This window comes from Perca fluviatilis, chromosome 20 (assembly GCF_010015445.1).
Source record: "Perca fluviatilis chromosome 20, GENO_Pfluv_1.0, whole genome shotgun sequence".
Taxonomy (NCBI): domain Eukaryota; kingdom Metazoa; phylum Chordata; class Actinopteri; order Perciformes; family Percidae; genus Perca; species Perca fluviatilis.
Window position 1 is genome coordinate 16600753 of NC_053131.1, and position 23657 is coordinate 16624409.

At 41.3% G+C, this 23657-nt stretch overlaps 1 protein-coding gene across 1 annotated transcript in view; it reads right to left on the minus strand.

Moving 5' to 3' along the window:
• luzp1 (leucine zipper protein 1) overlaps positions 1-23421 on the minus strand; it is a 50791-nt gene extending 27370 nt beyond the window's left edge. Inside the window, exons 1-2 of the mRNA XM_039786867.1 lie at positions 23026-23421; positions 3364-3418 (exon numbers count right to left, since the gene is read on the minus strand). The gene's annotated coding sequence lies outside the window, so the exon portion shown is untranslated. The remainder of the gene's footprint in view (positions 1-3363; positions 3419-23025) is intronic.
• Between the last annotated feature and the right edge of the window lie 236 nt (positions 23422-23657).

The following is a 23657-nucleotide window of genomic DNA, read 5'->3' on the forward strand; positions in this document are numbered from 1 at the left end:
ACATTTACAAATCGTAACGCTTCATTTACAGTCAGAAGATAACAGAGCCACACGCTGTGTCTCTGCAGCATCCGCAGAGTATCGCTTGGCAAAGAGCTACTGCAGACGCACTGAAAATGTGAGACATTTAACTATACTCCAGGTGCCACAGAGCGTAGAAATGCATTAACAGGGTTATCAGAGGGGTGAGGTGAGATTTATGGCGAAAACGCTACCTCACATCCGTTCTTTACACACTCATCCCAGATGGACTGGGTTAAAGAATGTAAATCAAGTTTTTGGCACATAACAACAGCAAAGAAATCATGTAGTAAACTATATGTGGTCTATGATAATGTAATTTGAATGTAATGATGGTGGTGTATTTGACACTTAAAAAAAGGAAAGTCAGTCTCACAATTAAAGAAATGACTTGTGTGTGAAATTGAGCTGGAAGGTCAGCAGTTGTATATTTCCTCCAGTGGAAAGGTCGAGAAGAACACCATCTTATTATTACTATTTATTATTTTCTTTCCTCGTGTTCTCTTTTTCTCTCCTATTTACCATCAGTCTCAATCACTTCATGTGACCTCTAAATACCTCCAACCCTCCCATTTCTGCTGCTGCATTCCTTCGGTTTCCTTCCCTTGCCCTTCATCCTTATTCCCCTGCCTTCCTGCTGCATTTATACGTCCTTGCCACTGTGCTTAAGAGAGGAGGGGGTGAAGGCTGATCATCAAACTCTCCGGTGATGATGCATTGGGCATTTTACCAGCCTAGCCCCCTCTGATGGCTGGCGACAACTGCCTACCAACACTGTTGATTAATAGACACATCAATAGCTCTCAACATACAGCCCTTCAACCTTCTGCCTGGCTGCTTGACATCCTGCTCATTCACTGCTTTCCCATCCTAGCAGAGCACACAGTAAAACACACACAGAGCTGGTTGGCGGAGCTTGGCAGGGCTTCATCAGCCTGAGCCTTGGCATTAGCTGCCTGCTGCGGCTGAATGGAGACCTCAGTGGATCTCTGATGAGGAAGAAACAGAACACACAGAGAGAGAGAGAGAGAGAGAGAGAGAGAGAGAGAGAGAGAGAGAGAGAGAGAGAGAGAGAGAGAGAGAGAGAGAGAGAGAGAGAGAGATAGCAGCGGAAAAGCTTAGACGGGGCAAATGTGCAGAAATATATGTAATAATGCGAAGTAAGCAAAGAAAGATAGAGAGGGAGGAAAACATACAAGCAGGAGGGAGAGAGTGAGGTGAAGGGAGTGACTCCACAGAATGCAGAGCAGGTAACTGCCAGAGTGGATTACTGCAGCAGGAATGCAGCACTGGCTGCAGGATGGAGGGAGGGAAGAGGAGCAGGATGTAAAATAATGAAGATATATATCAGATGTGAGATACTGAATCTAGAGCTGTAACGATTCTAAATTTTGCTGTATAATTAATTGTATCGGAAATAATTAACAATATAATTGTCAAATTCTTTCAGTCAAATTAAAAAGATAAAATAAAAATGTATTAATTTTTTAAACAAATTAAAAGGATCCAGGATACATCTTTTGGTTATATCACTGTTATGTGACCCAGATAATGTAATAAGACAAATACACAGCCTATGAAGTAAACCACGCCTGTTTATTATCATAAAGCATTTTTTGTAACTGTATCTCCCCTGTTGCCCAAATCTTCCTTTGACCTTTGGACAAAGCCAGGCTGCAGGTCTTAATGCTAATCTACGCTGTCTCCTGGTTCAAGCTCCATAGATAGTGTACAGACATAAGTGGTATCCATCTTTTCATCTAACTCTTGGCAAGAAAGTGAATAAGTGTGTTTCCAAAAAATTACATTTTAAATTACTTTTAGTATGATTCTTAAGTGCATTATGCACAGTTAATGACATCCCCTTTTAAAAGAATCAAGCTCATGATGTGTGATTAATTGTATGAAAACCCGAAGTACAAGTGGGACGTGCCTTTAGTAGCAGAACACTGACAGGAGAAGCTCCTTTTCCTGTTTTACTTTTCTTTGTTAGTTTCGGACTATTTAGGATGAATTCAGCTCAAGCAGGATGTGAACTAGCATCCGGAATAATAAGCACATGTAAATGCAGCTCAGTGAAGACACACAGAACACGCCTTGGCCACATATTGACCTTAAACTGTTGTGTGAGCAGACAGCCGGGTAGACATGGTAAGAGAGTGACACATACTGTATACTGTCTCTGCTTACTAACCTGACCACACGCACACACAAGCTGCTTTCCCTGAAAGCAGTGTGAATGTTTATGGACTTGAACGCACTGACCCATATATTACAGAATATATACAGTATGGTATATATGTTTGTTTGCCACGCTAATGTGACTTCAGGCTACAGGGAAGGAAATGCGGCGCCGGCGTTTGTGCCCAACAGGAAACAGACACACAAAGAGCAGAGGAAAGGCGGAAGAGGCGAGGAGGAGGAGGAGGAGGAGGAGGAGGAGGAGGAGGAGGAGGAGGAGGAGGAATAGGTGAGCAAATCATTGCATGTGTCTTGGATATAATAATATTTATACGTATAGCTTGTAAGTGGGACCCCGAATAGTTGACTATTCGATGATTCCATCTAAGAAGTCTATTAGACCAATCTCACAGTCGAATCGTTGCAGTGTCTGAAAATGTGGTTATGAAACAATGGATTGTTACATTCGGGCTATATGGGGGTGCAGAATGCCTGATTTTACATAGAATTGCTTGTTTTTTCTCAATAAATCATGATATACAGCAGAGCTATAACTGGAAAAGCTCTGTAGAGAAGTACTAGGGAGATAGAAAAAACTGCAAACTGTTTTTATATTCGCTTTCTCTGTGCAAATTAAACAAATAAGATAAAATGTGGGAGCTTTATAGGTGCTGGTTGGCGTATTTTAAAAAACTTTGCTAAACACCAGACTTGCTGTCTTCCACTTTTTCCCCCAAAATTCTTTATGCTAAGCTAAGCTAATTACCCCCCCTCCCCGGCTCCACCTCCATACTGAACACACGGACATGACAGTGGTTTCAATCTTTACTCTCGAAGAGAAAAATTAAAAAACCAACCATATTTCTTAAAATGTTTAACTATTCCTTTGACAGACATAAATTACAATTGTGTTGAGTGAAGCACATAGATTGCATGAGGTACAAACCCTGCATTAGGGTAATATGTAAATCGTTCACTGCAAAAATCTCTTATTATTGGATTGAACACCTTTGATTTGACATTTAAAACTGGATTTAAATAAAATTTGACGACTTCCACAGACATTCGGTGACCCAGAGACACCCAGAATATGTGCAGAAACAGGAAAGAGCAGAAATGAATCAACATGAACATGAAAATCAAAATGAATGCATAACTTACATTTTAGATCCTTTTGGCGGTCGCATGTTAAGCTCCTCTACACAAAGTCTCCATCCTGTGGTGTAAAACACACAAGCAGGGCATAAGGTTAGTAAATGCACACACAACACACAAACACACACAATCTTTCACCGTTGTTATGTTTGGCAGTTGGCAAGGCCCTGAGCCTGTGGCCGGGCTGACAATGCAGTCACTGTGGGGGAGATTGTTCACAGTCAAGCTATCGGGCTAAAGAATGAGCTAACTGCTCAGATATGGGACACATTCGGAAGGCTTTGCAATAGACTCATGCATGAGCAGACAAGTAGTGTTTGGCCACGACAACAGAAGGCCCTATTCAGTTCCCTGAGGAGGCACACAAACACACACGCACCATTATCATAATCATCATCATCCTAGAAGCTCTCATCTGCTTCAAAACATGTGCATGGGCGCACACGCACACACACACACACACACACACACACACACACACACACACACCTTGGAGCATTCCACTACAGTAGCATTCCATATGTTTGGTTAAGCACAGAGAATCCAGATTTAAGACTGAAGTCTGGACTGAATTTAAAGGATGAGAGAGGGAAGCGGAGGGAGGGGGAGAAATGGGCAAGAGGAGGGGGAGGCTGAAGGAGAAAGGGAACATTCCTGTGAACTGTAAGCAGCAACAGGCCACTCTGGTACAGAAACATGAACATTGCATACAACATACATTGAAGACCAGGAGGTGCTCAGAATAATGGAAAGCTTGAACATCTACAGTTTCACTAAGGAAACTCAATCTGCTGAGGAAGTCTGTGTGAGATGTTTAAAAGCTCCCGAACAAGCAATCAAGTAATCATTAAGTTGAAAAAAATGTCGACACCTGTACATTAAGACTTTTACTATAACACGGAAGAAGAGGAAATGGGGAAAAAAGATGCAAGAAAAACTGTTGCAAAAGCATGTAGAGCTGCAGCTAATGATTATTTTCATTATTGATTAATCTCCGGGTTATTCATGCACTTCATCAATGGATTGTTATTGTTATTTGAAAATAGAGGAAAAAGCAGCTAATTTCCACATTTCCCCCATGTTGACAAGCCAACATGTTACTTCTAATGTCAGTTTAACATGTTACCATAAAAGGTTACATTTTCATATTGATGGTATTGTTCAACCAACAGTCCAAAACCCAAACAGCTTCAATTTACCACCACAAAAGATGAGGATTAATCTGCAAATACTCAAGTTTAAGCAGCGGGAACATGACTTTAAAGAGTAACTAATTATCAGAACTGTTGCAAATTAATCAACTTATCATTTTTAGCTCTAAAAGCATGAAATAATCATAAACTGTTCAGAAAGAGGGTTCTCTTTTGACTTAGGTAAACTACCTGAGAAAGCAGAGGCAAGTGATGTGCCCTAAGACACTTCGATCATGTAAGTAGCTACTGATGGATGGAAACAACCAGTCTTTTAGTTGCTCCTGCCACTCTCAAGTCCTATCCGTGTCATCCTTTCTGCACAGCTTTTCTTTCCAAGAAGGAGACAGTCCTGCTGCTCTGGACTCAGCTTTGTCATGCGAGATTCATGAGGACAGCGGCACAACACCGGCACAGGTTTGCTGAATCATCTGATGTTCTCACGCTACACAACAATGCTTCTCGGCTGCACTCAACAAAATGTGTTATTGTGCAGAGTGCAACGCCAGCTTTTTGGTGTGCTGTGGGATCAATAAAACACTACTTTTAATGAAAATATGTGATTTTACATGAGATTCGACACATTCTTAGCAATCCAGAAGACGCCAAATACCCTGGTGACCAGAGACCACATGTTTGAATGGGTTGTTGGGCTGCGTGTGTGGAGAGGGGGGTCGGAGCTATTAATTCAGACAGTTGGCCAACCCGTAACCAAGAAAAACAGCTGTCTCCTTCTCATCCCTTGCTCCCACTCGCTTCCCCTCACGCACACCGCATCTCAGGATGGGGAGGATTCATTCATTACTCAGCAGAATAAACTGAAACAGCGTGAGGTGGCACTTCCTCCAGGGTCGTCTCTGAACCAGCCGTCAGCTCTCTTAACACTTTTCAAGCACACTGTATCCACTTTACATACATATGTAACATATGAACAGAACTTAATCAACAGAACTTAGGAATTTTTTCCACCGCACTTGAAATAATTATGACTGATGAGGATATTTTCCAAATGTATGCAATATCACACATAAAATAATCCAGATCATATCATCACATTATTAATACATTTATAAACCATAATACCGACATAACCTAATATCTTTATTATCGGATGTGGTAACCCTAACTATTATCTGGTTGTTGTTTTTTTAATGCTGAATTTAAACTTTTTTACAAAATGATTTCAGTCAGAAATGAGAAAAGACCATCAGAAATTAGTGCATCCTTTTTACTCAAAATAAAACAGCAACAGTTAATAATTTTTCAGTATTCTGTGAAGAGCTAACTCTTGGTTCTGGACCATATTCTATCCATTTTCATATATATTCAAAAAGAGATATTCTGTGACACTGTGTCACTTATTGCCTGTCCTGATAACATTATCATGCTCTGCATTGTACCAAAGGAAACCTGTACAATCTGTGATATGATTATCTGTCAAAACACCTCTGTACCAATGTCATCAAGATACATTTCTGTATCTTTATCGATCTAGTTGTATTTAAGCACTTCTAGTCCTGGCCCACAATAAATGTCCAGTAAGTGTGCGACTATTACAAAGCAACACAATATTTCATACCTAACTACAAACTTAACAATGTGTTAAAAGAGCACAAATAACTCTCGCCTCCCTTTTCTATATAAACAAAAAAAAAGTTTTATTGTGTTAAGTTTATCTTTGAGTGCAGCTTTATCCCACCTATAATGTGATAAGTTATCACACACACACACACACACACACACACACACACACACACACACACACACACACACACACACACACACACACACACACACACACACACACACACACACACACACACACACACACACACACACACACACACACACACACACACGAAGGAGAAACTCTGTGTGCCCATTAGTTGGATCTTAATGAATGGCAATGTTTCACAGCAAAACAGACGCATGTGAGAGTCAAAAGAAAAGGACAGAGGAACCAGGGCGAGTAAAACAAGAGGGGAAATAAGGAAGAATGAAAGAAGGGGGAAGAGAGAGATCATGTTCAATTTCCTCCCCTAGAGAACATTTCGAGGCCTGAAACTCCATCCTGGGTTCCACTGGCCAAGCAGGCCTCGTTTGCATGGGAGCCCATTTCCTGTGTGTGATTAGCAGAAGGGTGTGTGTGTGTGTGTGTGTGTGTGTGTGGGTGTGTGTGTGTGTGTTTGTGTGTGTTGGGCGCGCGCATACTGGGGGTTGCAGTTCAGAGAGGTCTGGGGTTGTTTTGTCTGCTCGGGGAGGAAAGGAATGCCCAAATCAAACACAGTGAACAGGATGCCTAGAGACAGAGAGGGACAAGGGAAAAAGACAGAGTGGCAGAAAGAGTAAGCAGATACACCGTGAGGAGAAAGATGGGGAGAGACAGGAAGCAGTCAGAGATCTAGAAAGTAGCAGACAGAAGAAGCTAACAAACAAAAGAAAGGTGGGAGCACAAGAGAAGAACTAACTCCTGCCGACTCTGCTAGCCTGGGCTAGCTAGCCAGCTGGCCGGTCAAGTTTTCAGTTGTAAACGTCAGCGTAAACACTGAGGAAAAGGTGGAGAAGATGAGTTCAAACTAGCAAGACCATATCTGCGGTAGGACTGAACGATTAATTGCATTTGCAATAATATCGCAATGTTAAAACGCAATTTCCTAATCGCAAAGGCTGCGATTTGGTCATGTGACTTGCAAGAGCAAATCAGTCTGCACTCCGCAGAGAAAGCATCAACTTAGCATGCTAACGCTACGCCGTACCTTGTCATTCAAACAACTCTGAGTTGTAGTTTAAAACTTTTACAGCCATTTTAATAAAATGAAGGTTTTTAGTCGGGCTCGAGTCCATACATGCAGTTAATGGATACAGGCACGCAGAACTGAAGGCTCAGTTAGCAACGATTAGTCCTGATTAGCGGTTAGTTCCAGTTAGCTAGCTCCGTTATTAAGATATGGAGTGGAGGAGACTGCCGCGGAGAGGGGTAACAAACGTTCAGGGAGCTTTCACAGCAGCGTGGCTGCGTTGTTTCAACAGTTTTATTAGTGCAGTTAATCCCACGGCAAGACCAGCAGCAGCATGCTACTGCTAACATAACGATAGCCTCTCTGAGCAAGTGCAACGTTGACGCTGTCATGCATGCGGCACGCAACTTCATGAGGGGAGGGAGGGAGGGGCTGGACGGCTACAGAATTCTGACTTTAATCTCAGAATTCTGAGAATAAAGTCAGAACTCAAATACATTTTTCAACAGTGGCCCTAATCCTCTTCCGTAGGAGGCAGCTCCTCGGTGTGCGCTCTAAAAAAAAAAAAAAAAAAAATCATCTATCTATATACACACATACACACACCATTGTATATACTGTATATACTAGGCTATATTTTTACTTATTTAACTGTCTAGTAAAGTTCAAAGACAGTGTTTAAAAAGTGCAATCCACATGTTTACATATATTTATTACGGTAAATAATAATTCAATAATCTAAATACTACTAAGTGTGGTAAAGCCACATATCTGCACTAGTTTGTGTGATTTGGTTCTGACTTTCATATGAATGTTTACACCAGGCTTGGTCAGTGCTAAATATAGTACTGTGACTGAAGTAGATAAATAAAAGATGTCATTCATATAAATTCATGAATCACCTAATTTCATCATCACATACAGACCTGGTCTCCAGGACAGAACAGTTTGTTTAATCTATCTAATCTTGTGTTGTTCATACTATACAATGATTTATTACTCGTCTTTGTTGAATAATACAGAAGACAAAGAGCTTAAAAAATAATCGCATATTAAATCACAATTGCAATATTTTAGAAAAACAAAAAAATCGCAATTAGATTATTTTCAAAAATCATTCAGCCCTACTCTGCGGCCATGTCATGACAACGAGTTGCTCATCAGGATAGGGACATCGACTCACCAGCCTTCTGCTGACTCTACTAGCCTGGCTGGTCAACGTTTTCAAATGTAAACTTCAGAGTAGACACAGAAGAAAAGGTAAAGATGGCTATCAGCTACGACCTATAGCTACGATCCCGACTACATGGACAAGCAAGTCCATCTCTGCATCCATCGCTATCAAAGGGGGCATAGAGGCAAGCGTGGAAGAATTGAACACTGACATTTAATTCTCTGCTGGGCATCCTGCTAGCCTGCAAGCTTGGTGGCCTTGCAAAGGATTGATGTTTTTATTCGCTGCCAGTGAAGACTGCAAACAGCATTTCTCCTGCTACTATTTGCATTCTAGCTGAGCAGCAAGGTTTTGTAAGAATTGGTCTACAAGCTGATGAGCTGTCAAACAGAAAACCATCCACCTCTTTAACTTCATCGTAAACCTGCAGAACCTGTCCTAATATCTAATGACTTTCAGCCCTGCCTGTTCCACAAATAATAGCTGAGGCTTTCGCACACTACTGCTGACTACACAGATAGATTAGTGTCTACCATTTTTCATTTATACAAAAGACAACTAGCAATGTCACAGGACACCCTTAACAATATATGAACCTCCTGGCATGTAAACTAGGCAAAATGTCAGGAGTCTTTAAAAGGAACACGCCGACTTATTGGGAATTTAGCTTATTCACCGTAATCCCCAGAGTTAGACAAGTCGATACATACCCTTCTCATCTCCGTGCGTGCTGTAAAGCTGTCTGACGTCTCCAGCCCATAACAGAACAGGTGAATGGTTCCAGTAATCCTACTGCTCCGAATAAGTGACAAAATAACGCCAACATGTTCCTATTTACATGTTGTGATTTGTAGAGTCGCAGCAAGCCTGTCTGAGAATATAGTTCCCGGTTTGTTTACAGATAGAAGGTGGCTGTGTCTCATGTTACGTTGTTTTTTGTACACGCTGTGACTCTACAAATCACAACATGTAAATAGGAACATGTTGGCGTTATTTTGTCACAATTCGGAGCAGTAGGCTAGTTGGAACCAGTTACCTGCAGGATCTGTGCTGGGCTAAGCTAATGTTGGAGCAGTCAGACAGCGTTACAGCACACTAAGATGAGAAGGGTATGTATCGACTTGTCTTACTCTGGGGATTACGGTGAATAAGCTAAAGTCCCAATAAGTCGGCGTGTTCCTTTAAAAAAAAAAAGGTAAAATCCACTATAAACAAGACTTAGAAAAGGACTGCCAGTCTGCTGATGAAATCCAGCAAATGGGATTTACAAAGCATTTTGAAGATGTAGTGTTTTGCTCAAGGACACTTAAGCAAAGTCAGCACTTGCTGGCACAATAGTTCTGGGGATGATATATCTAAGGATGATAAAGTTTACACATCAGGGTTGTCAATTGTTAAAATTGACAAATTACTGAATTCAAATTACTGTTGGCATGTGGACCAATTTTTTATATTTGACTTGTAATAAACTGATAGAGCTAAACATTCTCAGTGTATAGGCAAAACAGCTTGAGCATTGTACTCAAGCAGAGGCATTCCCAAAATGCAGTCACTCTGACATGGATGGATAAAGGTAAGGTAAATGCAACTGCCTTACAGCTAAACTAGCTTGTCACTTACATGGCAAAGTGGGTTGTGTTCAAGTTAATTCATATAAATGTTGTGTTAGTTTAATAGAAGTTGATCAAACTTGATTTCTTTTTTTTTTTTTTTTTTTTAAATACACACATTGAAGACACTAAGGTCGTGTATGTTTTCTGGCAATTTGTGGGTTTTACAGACCTGGGAAAGCATTTGAAACACACACAAAGTTCAGTTTCCAAACACTTCCTTCTGTTGTGTGTGTGCGCGAGCTGGACCCTGCCCATGCAGGAGTGAGCCATTCCTTGACTGGCAGAGCAGAATTGATAGGCTGCTATTGTTTCCTTTTAAGGTCAATTGTGTCTCAGATGCTTGGCATGGCTGAGAGTGTAAGATGCAGCTAGCTGGCTGGCAGGAGAGAAGAAACACAAATTTAACTGCATTCTTCTGTGCAGTCCACACCTAGAGAGAGATGGAGGAAGGGACGCAGACAGAGAAAAAGATGGAAATAGAGAGAGTATTTAAGACAAGTAGGAAAGAGATAGGCAACTGGAGGTTGCAAAGCAAAATATTTGAAGAGGTTTAGACAGAGAAGAAAAAACTTATGACTAGAGGATGAAAACAAGAAGGTAAAAACTACAGCGAGTTTGTCCAAGTGGGTGGGCGAGAGTTGCTCTTTGCCACGGGCACCGAGCTCTGCTGTACCCTTGTTTGCCGCAGCGGTCAAAACATGCCACCACATGTAGCAGGCCTGTTTGTCAAGGCCACAAGAGGAGCATATACACATACACATATACAGTATACAAGCATACATGTCAACCCACGTAGAGACCTAAACTTCTCACAGAGTGACAAACCATGCTGTGTAAATCATCCCATGGTCTCAAGTTCACATTTGATTCCAAATTCGCCTGAGAAACGTACCGTACCCTCTCACTGTACGTTACTCTGAATAAAAGGCACCAGCTAAATGTCTATAAGGCAATGTTTAAATATTCTGCCGAAGAGGGAAGGAGAGAGGAGGGGGGCACGGTTGGCCAGACCGACTCAGCTTCACAAATAAACCCAGACCTGGGAGAAAGAGAGGGAGCCGGCTGAAGGTTGGATCATAAAATATGCCTGGTATTCCATAATGTTCCACAGTGCACAAATGAGCCACTCAGGGACTTGGGAGTGTTATGGGATTCCTGTGAGGCTCCCGTGTCTGAATGTGTCCACGCACACACATATGTACGCACACAAACACAAAAATAAACTGTTGCCAGACATTCAATGCTATACCAGTTAAAAGTGTGACGTTCGATAATAAAAAGGTAAAATTAAAAAAAAAAAAAAAAAAAAGGTAAATTCAACTAGATAAGTAAATAATTACTGTCTTTACTATACAGTTAATACAAACTACACGTTGGTTAAATTGTGTCTTTTGTTATACAAACTCCAAATGTTAGCTGACTAGAGAGAGGAAAAGAAAATATGAAGGGACCACCATGCGTGTTATCACTGAGTGGTTCAATGTGTTTTGGTTACTATAGAGATGCTCCAGTGATTCGGGATATTTTAAACTCAGACACAGTTCTGAAACAATTAGTCAGTTAATCAATAAATCAAGCAAAGATTTCTGAGAATTTACTGCTTTTCTTGGTTTTATGTTGTAATGAACTGAATGATTTGGGGGTTTGAACTGTTAGTCAGACAAAACAAGGAATTTCACCCTGGAACTTTAAAACGAGGGATGAACATTGCACTGTTTCTTGTGTTTTATGAACCAAACAAATAATCGATTAATTGAGAAAATGAGATTAATCAATAATGATAATAATCATAAGTTGCAGCGCTAATTTGAAGACATCCTCATGGGCGCTGGGAAATGGAGGACATTGTTTCACTATTTTTGGACATTTATTTAACCTAACCATTAAATCGAAAAGACTATCAACAAATGAATCGTGGCTGGGTTGGCTCAGTGGGTAGAGCAGGCGCACATATACTGAGAGGCTTATGCCTCGATGCAGAGGTCCAGGGTTCGAGTGCGTCCTGTGACGATTTCCTGCATGTCTTCCCCCTCTCCCTCCCCTTTCTCACCTGGCTGTCCTATACATTAAAGGCGGAAAAGCACAAAAATAATCAAAAAAATAAAATGAATCAATTAAAATAATCATGAAATAGGAGAAGCTGTAGCCTTTGTTGCATGTCATACTTCCCTAGTTTCCTGTCTGACTATTACACAAAGGTGAAAAATAGAAAACCAAAATGAACTACCACTACTACAAAAATATTGGACATGAAAGGGTTTCAAGCATGTCTCTTGAAGTAAAAATTGCACTTTAGCCTTAGTCTATTTTTATGGCCTCGCCATGGCTCACATTGTGCTGCTTCACTTCCCCTGGTTGGGACAGCTAGCATGAGAAGGAGCAATGTTGGCATGGGGGAAAACCAGCCAACCCAGCCCTTAACTGCCCTTCACAAAAGACAGCAGTGTAGAGATCTCCTCCAAAATAAAAACCAAAGAAGAGAAGGGGGTTCAGAGGAGGGGAGAAAGAGAGGCTGAAAATAGCCTAGCAGTCAGCACCACAATGATAAAAAGCTCCTAAAACCTTGCTAATGCATGGATGGATGGAGGAACGGAGGGAGTGATGTCTGTTGGAAAGAAGAAAAGCATCTTACCAGTTTAAAAAGAAGAGTAGGTGAGAACAAGGGACAAACAAAAAATAAAGGAACTTAGTTAAATAAAAGGTCATGTACATGGCAAAAGTTGTTGAAGGTTTATAGCTTCACCAACCTATTGTAGAACTGTCTACAAAGTAAATAAGTAAAAAGGAACAGAAAAATAAAGTTGGGTAGAAACACAGCACAGAAGACAAAATAGCCGGGGACGAGAGAAACAGAGGAGGGGGAAGTGAGCTATCGTCAGGTTGCCATGGCATCTGAACATTCCTCTCTCTCTGAGAACATGTATATTTTTTGATCACAAGAAAAATAATCTGCGAGAGGAATTTTATTTTGAGAGCCGCCCAGGAGATCCAAGGTTTATAACAGGTCAGACACGAGTGTGTGAGAGTGAGTGTGTGTGTGGATGGGAGTGTGTATAGCCTTAATACAGTTGAGGTGGAGGCACAGGAACAAAGACTATCATGAGACAGATCATTTGCAAAGGAAGAGCATGTGAGGATCCAAACACAGACTGTTCAAGCGAACAAACATTCACACCCACACACACACTGTATAACAAAGTGAATTTACGACGGCCACTTTTGAGGATATTGACACAGGTATCACAAGTTCAAAGTCCATCTTTCTTTTCACCCAACTTCTCAGTCTGTTGATTTCTTCCGTTGAAGTGAATAAAAAAGGCACATCTACAGCTCACCAATTTATATCTTGTTCGTTTAAAAAAAAAAAAAAAAAAAAAAAAGGGTACAAAACTAAAGTCTCAAAACGTTTTTACAGAGAGTTATGTGTCGAAATATATCTTTTTAGTTGAGACCAATAACTTCCTCTCTCTGTTGGTTGCCTGCCTCTGTCTTCAGAAGACTATTTTGTATGCATATATCTCAAATTTGATGTTATATTCATTCAGACGGTCAACACCATTTGTGAGACTCACTAAGAGTACAAATAGGTGACAAATTAAAAGGAAAAACTAACATAAAAGGGCCCTATCTTGCACCCAGAGCAGCGTAGTGCAAAGCCCAATGCAAGTATCTTTGCTAGTTTAACACCGACGCAGTTGTAAATTTCCCGTCCAGCGCCCACGTCGTTTAAATAGCAAATGCACCTGCGGCCATCTGTGCGCCCATGGGCGTGCTGGTCTTACAGGGAGGTGTGTTCAGGTGCATTCTTGGCGTATTGCTATCTTGAGGCAGCGCAAAGTGATCGCGCCATTGACCAACAAAAACCTGGTCTAAAGTCAATAACGCAGCATTTCATTGTTATTTTAACAGCGCATTAGTAAAATGCGCCTAGGCTCGTGCACAGCGCGCGCACTCTATGCTTGTTACGCACACAGGGACGCACACCAGCACACAAACATGCAAAAGATTACAAATAAAAATAATACAATGTGAAATAGTATTATATGATCTGCTTGCGCGCTTTCACTTCACGTACGAGCAGATCGGTTTCTTCTTCTGAAAATCTCTCCTTCCTGCTTAGCAAAACCGCCATCATAATAGCAATGCGCCAAGGTACAAACGTGCCTGGCTTTTAAAGGGAATGGGAGAGGACACTGATTAGTTTATTGCATGTTACACAACCAAAACACACCTATGATTAAGTACAACCCTTTTAAACCACACGCTTAGCGCACGGACCCTTTTTTCCACCGTTAAACTAGCAAAAGTGGATTCGTACACGCCCTAAACGCACCTGCGCCAGGCGTTTCATGCCATGCACTTAGATAGTTAAAATAGGTCACGAAAAGCAGCAGCGGCAACTTTATTGCTCTTTGGTGTAGATTCTAAAAGTCAATGCGGCTCTACATTTGGTGTTTTGATGATGGTGGTGGAGAGTTCTGTTTACGACATTGATCTCCCATAGGTGTTCAATTGGCTTGAGATCTAAATGACATTTTCATATTCAAACATTTCATTCTGTAAGAATATGCAGTTGTTCTGCACTCATTTATTCAGGTTTTTCCCTTTGTGACAGATGTGGTGGTTCCCTAATCATGAGGAAAAAAATATCAGACGCATCAAAGCACAAGACAGACAGCAGGCACATTTGATGTCGTCTCTCTGGGCCTAACCCAGAAACAGCATCAGAGTCAGGAGGACATAAACACCAAGTAGAAGTATGTGATATTCTTATTTTATTTTATATTTTTTTTAGATTATTTTGTTGGCATTTTTAGGCCTTTATTATCGACAGGACAGCTTTAGACATGAAAGGGGAGAGATATGGGGAATGACATGCATCACAGGGCCACAGGTCGGAACCGAACACGTAGCCGCTGCTTCCAGGAGTCATTTTGAGTTGAGACGCAGTAGATTAAAAGGAAATGTTTTTCTGCAAGTTTCAGAAATATAAGAATTAAACTAAAGTTTTGCCTGGTTAGAAATGCATCCATACACTCTGCTCCAACCCAGTCCTCAACACAGACTCAAGACCTCACGATGAACCCGACCTCTGCTGAGCACTGGACTAGTACCGCCACAGTGAACTCCTGCCAACCACTGTCACGTCAGTCAGTAGCCATCCGACTGCAAATAACAGGCTAAAACAACATAAATTCTAGGGGAGTGAAAGCAGTGAATATAATGCCACAGAAGAGAGGTTGAAAGAGACATATTACAGCTCTCTGCATATAAACACTCATTAAATTGTAGTGACGGTACCCAAGACATACAAACCCTGCTGCTGGGTGAAGGACTTTGGTTCAACATTTAGCCTTTTATGGATATTATTGAGGTTATAGACCTGGTTTGGGGGTAAGACATCTGTGTCAGTATGTAGGTGGCATGAGGAGGTATTTTCGAATGCAGGATGTCCACCTTTCTTCCCCTCCCTTGATCATTGTTTGTCTGGCTGCTCGGCCAGATCTCGTGGAAGAAGAATGCATCATGAACCAGACTGGAATGGCTCCTGAAATATGCCAAATATGCCCCTAACCCCCCTCCTTTCCTGAAGACGTAGGCCTACTTGCTAGCCCACCCTCCTTCCCTTCCAGCCCCCCAACCCACAGCATTCCTGCACTGTACTCAGCACCAAACGCATGCTTACTTACAATCACAGATGACTCTCTCACATAGAAAATGTTAAGGACATTAATAACACAAGTTTCCACCCAGCTGACCCAGACATGCCTTTTAAGGGTAAGCAGTTCAGATTTCTCTTTTCGTTTTATTCCAAAAATAATCCTGGCCCAGGCGGGAGAAGTGGGAGTGACAGGGTCTCCTAGTTAGTGAGGTGAAAAGAGAAGTAGAGAGTGAGCGAGACAAGATAACAATCGGAAAGAGAGAGGAGAAATATTGGCCCGTTGAGGAGAACACCTAAAAAAATAAGTGTGGCTAAGGAATTTACAAGAAATCTTAACTGTAGCTCTCCCCTGTTAAAAAAAAACTTCTCCTACATGCTTTTGAAGTCTTCATTGCAGTTCTTTCCCTTTTCTTCCAGCATCGACAAGGTAGCCATTTTTGAGAAGCCTGTACAGTGTAGGAATGAAACAGGCACGCAGGGGAGCTTCTGTAAAACAACTTATTGGAGGCTGAAATGTCCAACAGAAACCTAAATCCCACACATGAACCAGATGGAAAAAAAATTAAAAAATAAATAAATCCCAAAACCAAGAGGGAACTTGTGTTTCAGGTCAACCTGCATGCATGTAAAACACAAAACACAGTAGCAGAGTGACCCACATTATTAGTCAATGTGGTCCAAACTCCAGCCATGTGGGGCTGCTGGCCAAGCTGTTGATTAAACATTAGAGGACTTATCACCTGCAGCTATCAGGGTATATCTAACAGCCACAAACACATTCTTGGCCGGAGTGTTTTGCTAAATAAACTGTCTCTCAGCATGGAGGGCAGGGGGTGTGAGAGAAGGAGACAGTTTTCAAGAAAGACAGACAAAGGCACGATTTACATGCAAGAGCCTAAAAATCATAGAACTCCATTGTGATAACAGGATAATCAACCACGTTGTTGATGGTGATAAGCTGCAATAAGTTTACATCCGCACCAGATAATGTTATCGTTTGCAAAAGTAAGACAAAGAGGCAGACATGAGACTTCAAAATATGACTCTCATGAGAAACCTTTAGAGCAAAGTCTGATTCACAGTTAGAGCCTAGATTTAAGATCAATTGGAAGCAGTGGGGAAAACATGGGAAAGAATACATGAAATATCAAAAGTACCACAAATAATAAATTACATTCTGGTATACAGTAGCATATATGGACTAGATGCTAAGTACGTCTCCCTCTGCTCCCATGTGATAAGGAAATGGTAGAGGGTCAGGAAGGCAAAATAAGGACCAGATGGTGATTTTTTTTCCCCTCTTCAGTTACCTTAGCTTTAGAACCACCACATGGTCAACAGCAGGGCATATGCCTAGGTTTAAGGGGTTCAGGGGAGCCATAGGTGTTCATAAATTAAAATTCCTGAAATATAGCACTAGGAAGCAGGTTGAAAGCCTGGTCTGCATTACAACCGACAGATAATTTCTGAGAAACAGTGATAGAGGAGCATTGAAAACATCGGTTTTGACGCAGTATGCTGAAGAGTGAGTCTAGTATCTGAGCCAGTTTTATCATTTACCATAAAAAGGATGCCCAGAATTGCATGTTATCAGGGTTCTGCTAATAATCAGGGTTGTGTTCTAACAGCCACATGTTTGGGCCTAGTTTAAACCAAAGTTTTACAGTTTTTAACTTCTCTATTGACATAACATAATTTACAGAGCCCAAGGTACATTTAGCAGCTAAAAAGGTCTGAATGCGGTCATGCTATCCTCTTGGCATGGTATGTGGCTTTCAGCTACATGCAGAGCAAAATTATTTGCAAACTTAATTGGGAAAGTACGATTATAGCTCTGCGTTGAGCTGTGAGGATTTCTTCATAATGACAAAGGCAATGTCCATGTGCCAAAACTGCTGATAATTAGCTAGCTGGATTGTCACATATAAAAGAATACAAGGAAATGTGTAATTCAGAGTGCCCAGCAGTACTCAGGGAGCAGAGGTCTGGGTAAAGTTTTAGTAAATGCTTTAAAGACACATTTTTCTTCAAACTTGATGACTCATATTTTATGGACCTCAGATTTTTGGCTCTGACCAAAAGTGTACAAAGTTGAACATTTAACAACAGCCTAATTTGCCCCCCAAAAAATCCTATTTCATAACCACCCACTCATGTAACAGGTTCGATAAGCCACACATAGTAACTCAATAACAGGTCAGATGTCAGTTTGGCTGACTGCTTAAATAGGAGTCATGGTTACACAATCTGGCAATGTTGCTGAAGATTCTGACCAAATACAAGATACTAAATGCAGTCAGAGAGGTTGTGAGGTGGATAAGATTCTGAGACGTGAATACTAAGAAAATGAATGATAAACTTTGTCAAAGTGATTTGAGTTTTCATCAGAGATCGAGTCTGGTTATGTTACGCTTATGTATTATCATTGATATCTGCTGCGGTGTACTGGACACAATATAGTCCGATGCACCTGCAGCCTGGGTGTGTGTGTGTGTGTGTGTGTGTGTGTGTGTGTGTGTGTGTGTGTGTGTGTGTGTGTGTGTGTGTGTGTGGGGTGAGGCCTCAGTGAGTTACCACGCCACCACAGGACAGAAAGTCCAGCAGAGCAGCTGGTAATGAGGGGGCTGTTTGGCACGCTTTGGAGACTAACGAGGGGGATTCATTCACACACGCAGAAGAAATTGTATGAACAGAATCCATTCTTGCTGCAAGAGCACATATCTGTTGCTCTGTGTGTTCCAGGGGTGTGAATCTTCACTGCTCAGAATCTTCACAGCTGAGATGGAGTTCTGGCTACTACCCGCTGAGTGATTGACACTCTCTGCCTCTAGTATCTGATGACAGATCGACATGGCTGGGAACAGCAGTGAGCAAAAGTGCTTTGGCACGACACACACAGTCACACACGCAGTTCAAGTAGTTTGATCTCCAGCTGAAATCACAGAACCCTGTCCTGTCACTGGCCCACCACTGATAAAGAAAGTTGGCAGGAAGGGCAGACCGGAAGAGGAGAGGGAAGAGAGGGAAAAAGGACGGGAGAAAAGGAGGAAGAATAAAAAGAAAATGTAATGTGATTAGTAGAAGAGAGAGACAAAATAGAAGGAAGGGATGGGGAAAGAAAAGGTTGAAGAAGAACCATTTCAAGAGTCTGATATAATTTTTATTATGAAAAATGTGATTATTATTAATAAGTTCCCACAACCCAACATGAAGTTCAACAACCAAGAGATTGGAAGAGGTTCTAGATTTTTGCAGCTTCAATTTCTGTCAATTGACTAATATACTTATTGTTTCAGCTCTTTCGCCTCCAACACATAACACACTCCAGAGATAGAGTATGTACATGCACAGTCTCATTTAGGCGTCTTTATGGTATTAAGCAAGCCTCCTGCACGTCTGGTAATAGACAGCAACTCCAGCTGGCCTGCGTATTGTCAACAGCAGCCTCTGTCCCGGATCCTGAGCCCATTATTACATTATCACAAAACACACACACACAAGAATATACAGCACACACACACACACACACACACACACACACACACACACACACACACACACACACACACACACACACACACACACACACACACACACACACACACACACACACACACACACACACACACACACACACACACACACACACACACACACACACACACACACACACACACACAAACAACACACACAACACACAACACACACACACACACACAGTGTGGGCTTTCATACAAGCCTCTAAAAGACCATAATTTATCTGTGCTATTTCAAGGAGGTCCACAAATTGTAATGCCTGTAATATCACTCTGAGTCCTGTGTGTGCATCCTCCACTGCTCTATTCCTGGGTGAGAGGGTTACGCAGGCTAAAAGTGAGAATCTACCACTAAAAATAACACCATCCGAGTTTGCTTTTACTATTTTACGGTATTCCTAGGATAAGGAAAAAGCCATACTCACAAATTAAGTTCTCTTCATTATGTTTACAATTAATCGATTGTCAGTAAATTAATCTGCAACTGGTTTTGATAGTCGCTGGTTGCAGCTTCTCAAATTTAAAGATTTGATGGCTTCCTTTGTCATATATGATGATAAATTGAATATCTCTGGGTTTTGAACTGTTGGTCATTTAAAAACAAGCAATGTAAATACATTACCTTAGTCAATGGGAAATTATAATGCCCAATTTTCACTAATAAACCATTAATTAAGAAGCTATTGAATGACAATGAAAATAATTATTTATTACATTGTGTGTTCCCAGTAAAAATACTATCAGCATACTGTAAGTGATCTTATGTTTTACTATTGGCTGTCCACTTTGGTTTTTCTTGTGGATTTTGATGATAATAATAATAATAATAATAATAATACAGGTTGATGATTGAAATAATACTGGACTATCTCTTTGTATTTCCATCCAACTAAGCAACAACAATATCCATTTTTATTTGCATGCACTTGCAACAAATGACGTCAATGTCCATGTACTGTAATTCCACACTGATGTGACGGTACTACACTAACAGCAGGGGCTCTGTGCATAAACCTTGATGTGCAGAATAGCAGTAATATTACCACCGACAAGCTGGGTTTGACATTGCCAGCGGTTTGATTCTCCCAGGCAGAAAACCTCAATATTTTAATTTAATCCCCGGAGCAGTCATTTAGCCACTCCGTAATCCCCAGGTCCAGTGCTTAGTCTGATAATTACCCTTATTGGACACCCATAATGATTAGTTTTTGGTTTCACCCAAAGCAGTGCAGGCAGTTTCATAGGGCGGTCGCGGCATTCTGCGGAGTGGAAAACCAATCATGCGTGGTATAGCCCAGGTCATAAAAGACCAGCGAAGGGTATGATTATTACTTTGCATGGCAGGCGACAACTCCTGGACAAGACATGGTCTTTCCCTTGTTAGCAACGAGATCCCTTTAAAGATCACAAAACAGGTGGGGGTGGCACTCTTACAGTGTCAGCATTAACTACTATCACAGCACTAAGGAATCATGTTTACTTAGAAATGAATCTTTCCTGAGAGCCAATTTGACTAAACCTAACTTGGAGTATGATTTCCCAAGACTGTAAACCCATGGATCAAACAGTGATCAGGGAAAATGTAAGACATCTCACTCTTCACTTTGCTGGTACTCTCATTTATCTTTCCTTTTGCATTTATCCCAACATTTCAAAACTGACAGCATAAACTGCAGACATTCCCTCCACATGCGGTGTCACAATCCCCTCGAAAATACCATAGGAAACCCTATTCGCACAACTTCCGCCATGACAAACTGCCATGCTAAGTGCCTGTGCAGAGTCCAGGAGGAAAGGGGGTTCACAGCAGCTCAAGCTGGTAGCTCAGCTGGTTTAAACTACAGCTGGCTGGGAGGGCAAGCCTTACTGGAAAGTCATCAGTGATTTTTTTGTCTCCTTCATGTCTGAAACAGGTCAAGGCAGGTCCCCTTCCATCTCCTTCCCTCCCTGTGCTGGTCTTTACAAGCCCCACCTGGCAGATAAGTATTCCACCACTACAACTACCTATTCTGCTATACACACACACACACACACACACACACACACACACACACACACGCACGCACACACGCACGCACACACGCACACGCGCACACGCACACACACACACACGCACTCTTCTGGTGAGGCAGCACAGGGCACATACTGTTCAGACTTTGGGCTCTGCCACCTTGGTTTCATAAATGTGTAGCCTATGTAGCACAACACATTCCACCTCACATGAAGGAAAACCAACACACACATACTGAAAAAAAAACATGTTTAGCAACTTCTGGTTATTAGTTATTATTGTTTTTTAGTTATGGTTTAATGTGTCAACTTGGATTAATTTAGTCTATAAAATGTTAAACATTGTGAAAAACACCTATCAGATTCTCCTGAAGCTGTAGGGGACAACTTCAAAAGACAAAAAAAAATTGTTTTACAATGAACAGTCCAAAACCCAAACAATTCACATAGAGAGAGAAAAGCAACACATCCTCACATTTGAGAAGCTGGAACCATTTGGCATTGTCCTTGATAAATTACAAATGTTCTGTCTATTGATGCATGAGATCAAAAGCTGATTCAATTCTTTTACATTGCGGTTGTCCACCATCCAAAACTGACCCATGCACACAGGAACATGTGCACAGCTCATTTATCATTACGGTCTTCCAGCTGCTGTCAAAATGACTTCATTAACAGTGAACTCATTCAACAGATTAAAGACCTAAATACAGGTGGTGTTCAAATGGCATTCAGAGTAAAACCACTATAATATTATTTCAGTAGTATGTGTATGTAATCCATTCCTGGGTGAGGGTAATGTCGTTATGATGATTTTATAGTGCCCTAAGTGTGATTTAGCTAACCCCAAAATATAATTTAGCCAGTCAATATACATGTACGCCAAGTTTCAAAAACAATTGCAGCAGCTACTAACATAATATATCTACCACATATAGCTTACAGTATCTCCTTTCTGTATACACACTGACTCTAAAGTGTAGAAAAAAGGCTATATTTGTTTGTATGGGTAAACTGTTTTCATGCTTCCCTATATCCTGATGGTAAAGAGGGCCAAAACAGTGCATTTGGCAGTCTGGTACAAAGTCTGGAAATGCTAGCTTGTGTGGCTGATCCAGACTATCAACAAAAGAAACTGAAACACTTTGACTTCATTCATAAAAATAACCTAAAACCCCTAAGGAAACAGTTGGACAGTTTGGTAAGTTACATTTTGAAGATAATATCCTTTCCAAAACATAGACTAGTAGGCACATGAATATCAAGAGCAAGTAACGTTTCGAGTAGCCAGCACTTTTTAAAAATAGTTTTCATTAACCCCATGTTCTGAACTACATAGCTAGCTTGTTATGCAGCAGCCTATATGAAAAAGCTTGGCGTCACTAAGTGCGTAGACACAAGCGAATCGCAAACATGTAACAATTATGCCGCCAGATGCTAAAAACCTTGTAAAAACTGCGGCGAGTTAACGAAATAAGATGTAAATGTTGTATGCACCGCTACATTTTAACCACCTGAGGTTTTCGCCGCAGTCCTGGTTGCTTCCTTTTGGCTACAAAACGAGCAGAGGAGGAGGAGGAGAAGGACAAGGAGGAGGAGGGTTAAAGAACTTGCCGCAGTTCAGACTTCTGCAGTCCCGACTGAGTGGATCCAACTCAGGAAGCCGCTGTCTGAATTCCCAAAACCGTGTTCCCATGTTCCCAATCAAACCCAAAACACACACAAAAATAAAGATTCCAATTTACCTTAGCTGGTCCACCGCCGGGTCAGAAAAACGCAGCGGTAAATCCACAACTTCACACGGTTTGAGCTCATGCGGACGGTAGGACTCGCTGCTGCCGACACGGCGAGAACAAGTTCATCCACATATTCTCAGATACAACCAGAGAGTTGAGGCGACAGGGGGGACTGCGTTTTTTGGCTTCCCACGTTCCCTAAATCACTTTCGTCAGTTCTTTCCTCTCAGATATTCCCCTCCCTGGTCCGTTTGAGATCAAACCATCACATTCCACCGCGTCCTTAACAATGAAAAAAGGTGGGTTTTCCTTTACTGCTGCCGGAGGACCCACCCCTCGGGATGACTCTGCCCTGTCTGACCGCAAAGAGAACGCCCTTCCCGGCTGCGAGGTCCCGCCTCTCTTCCCCACATAACCTCGGCAAGTCTGGCCGGTGGGAGGATGAATCCAAACTGAGGTTGTGTGGATAGTCCGAGTATCTTAATATACTCCGAGTTAATCTCTCTTCACACACATTTTATACTGTTCAATTCAAATATATGTATTAAATATGTATATATATATTTATTTCAATTGAACAGTATAAGATCAGTATATATATATATATATATATATATATATATATATATATATATATATAT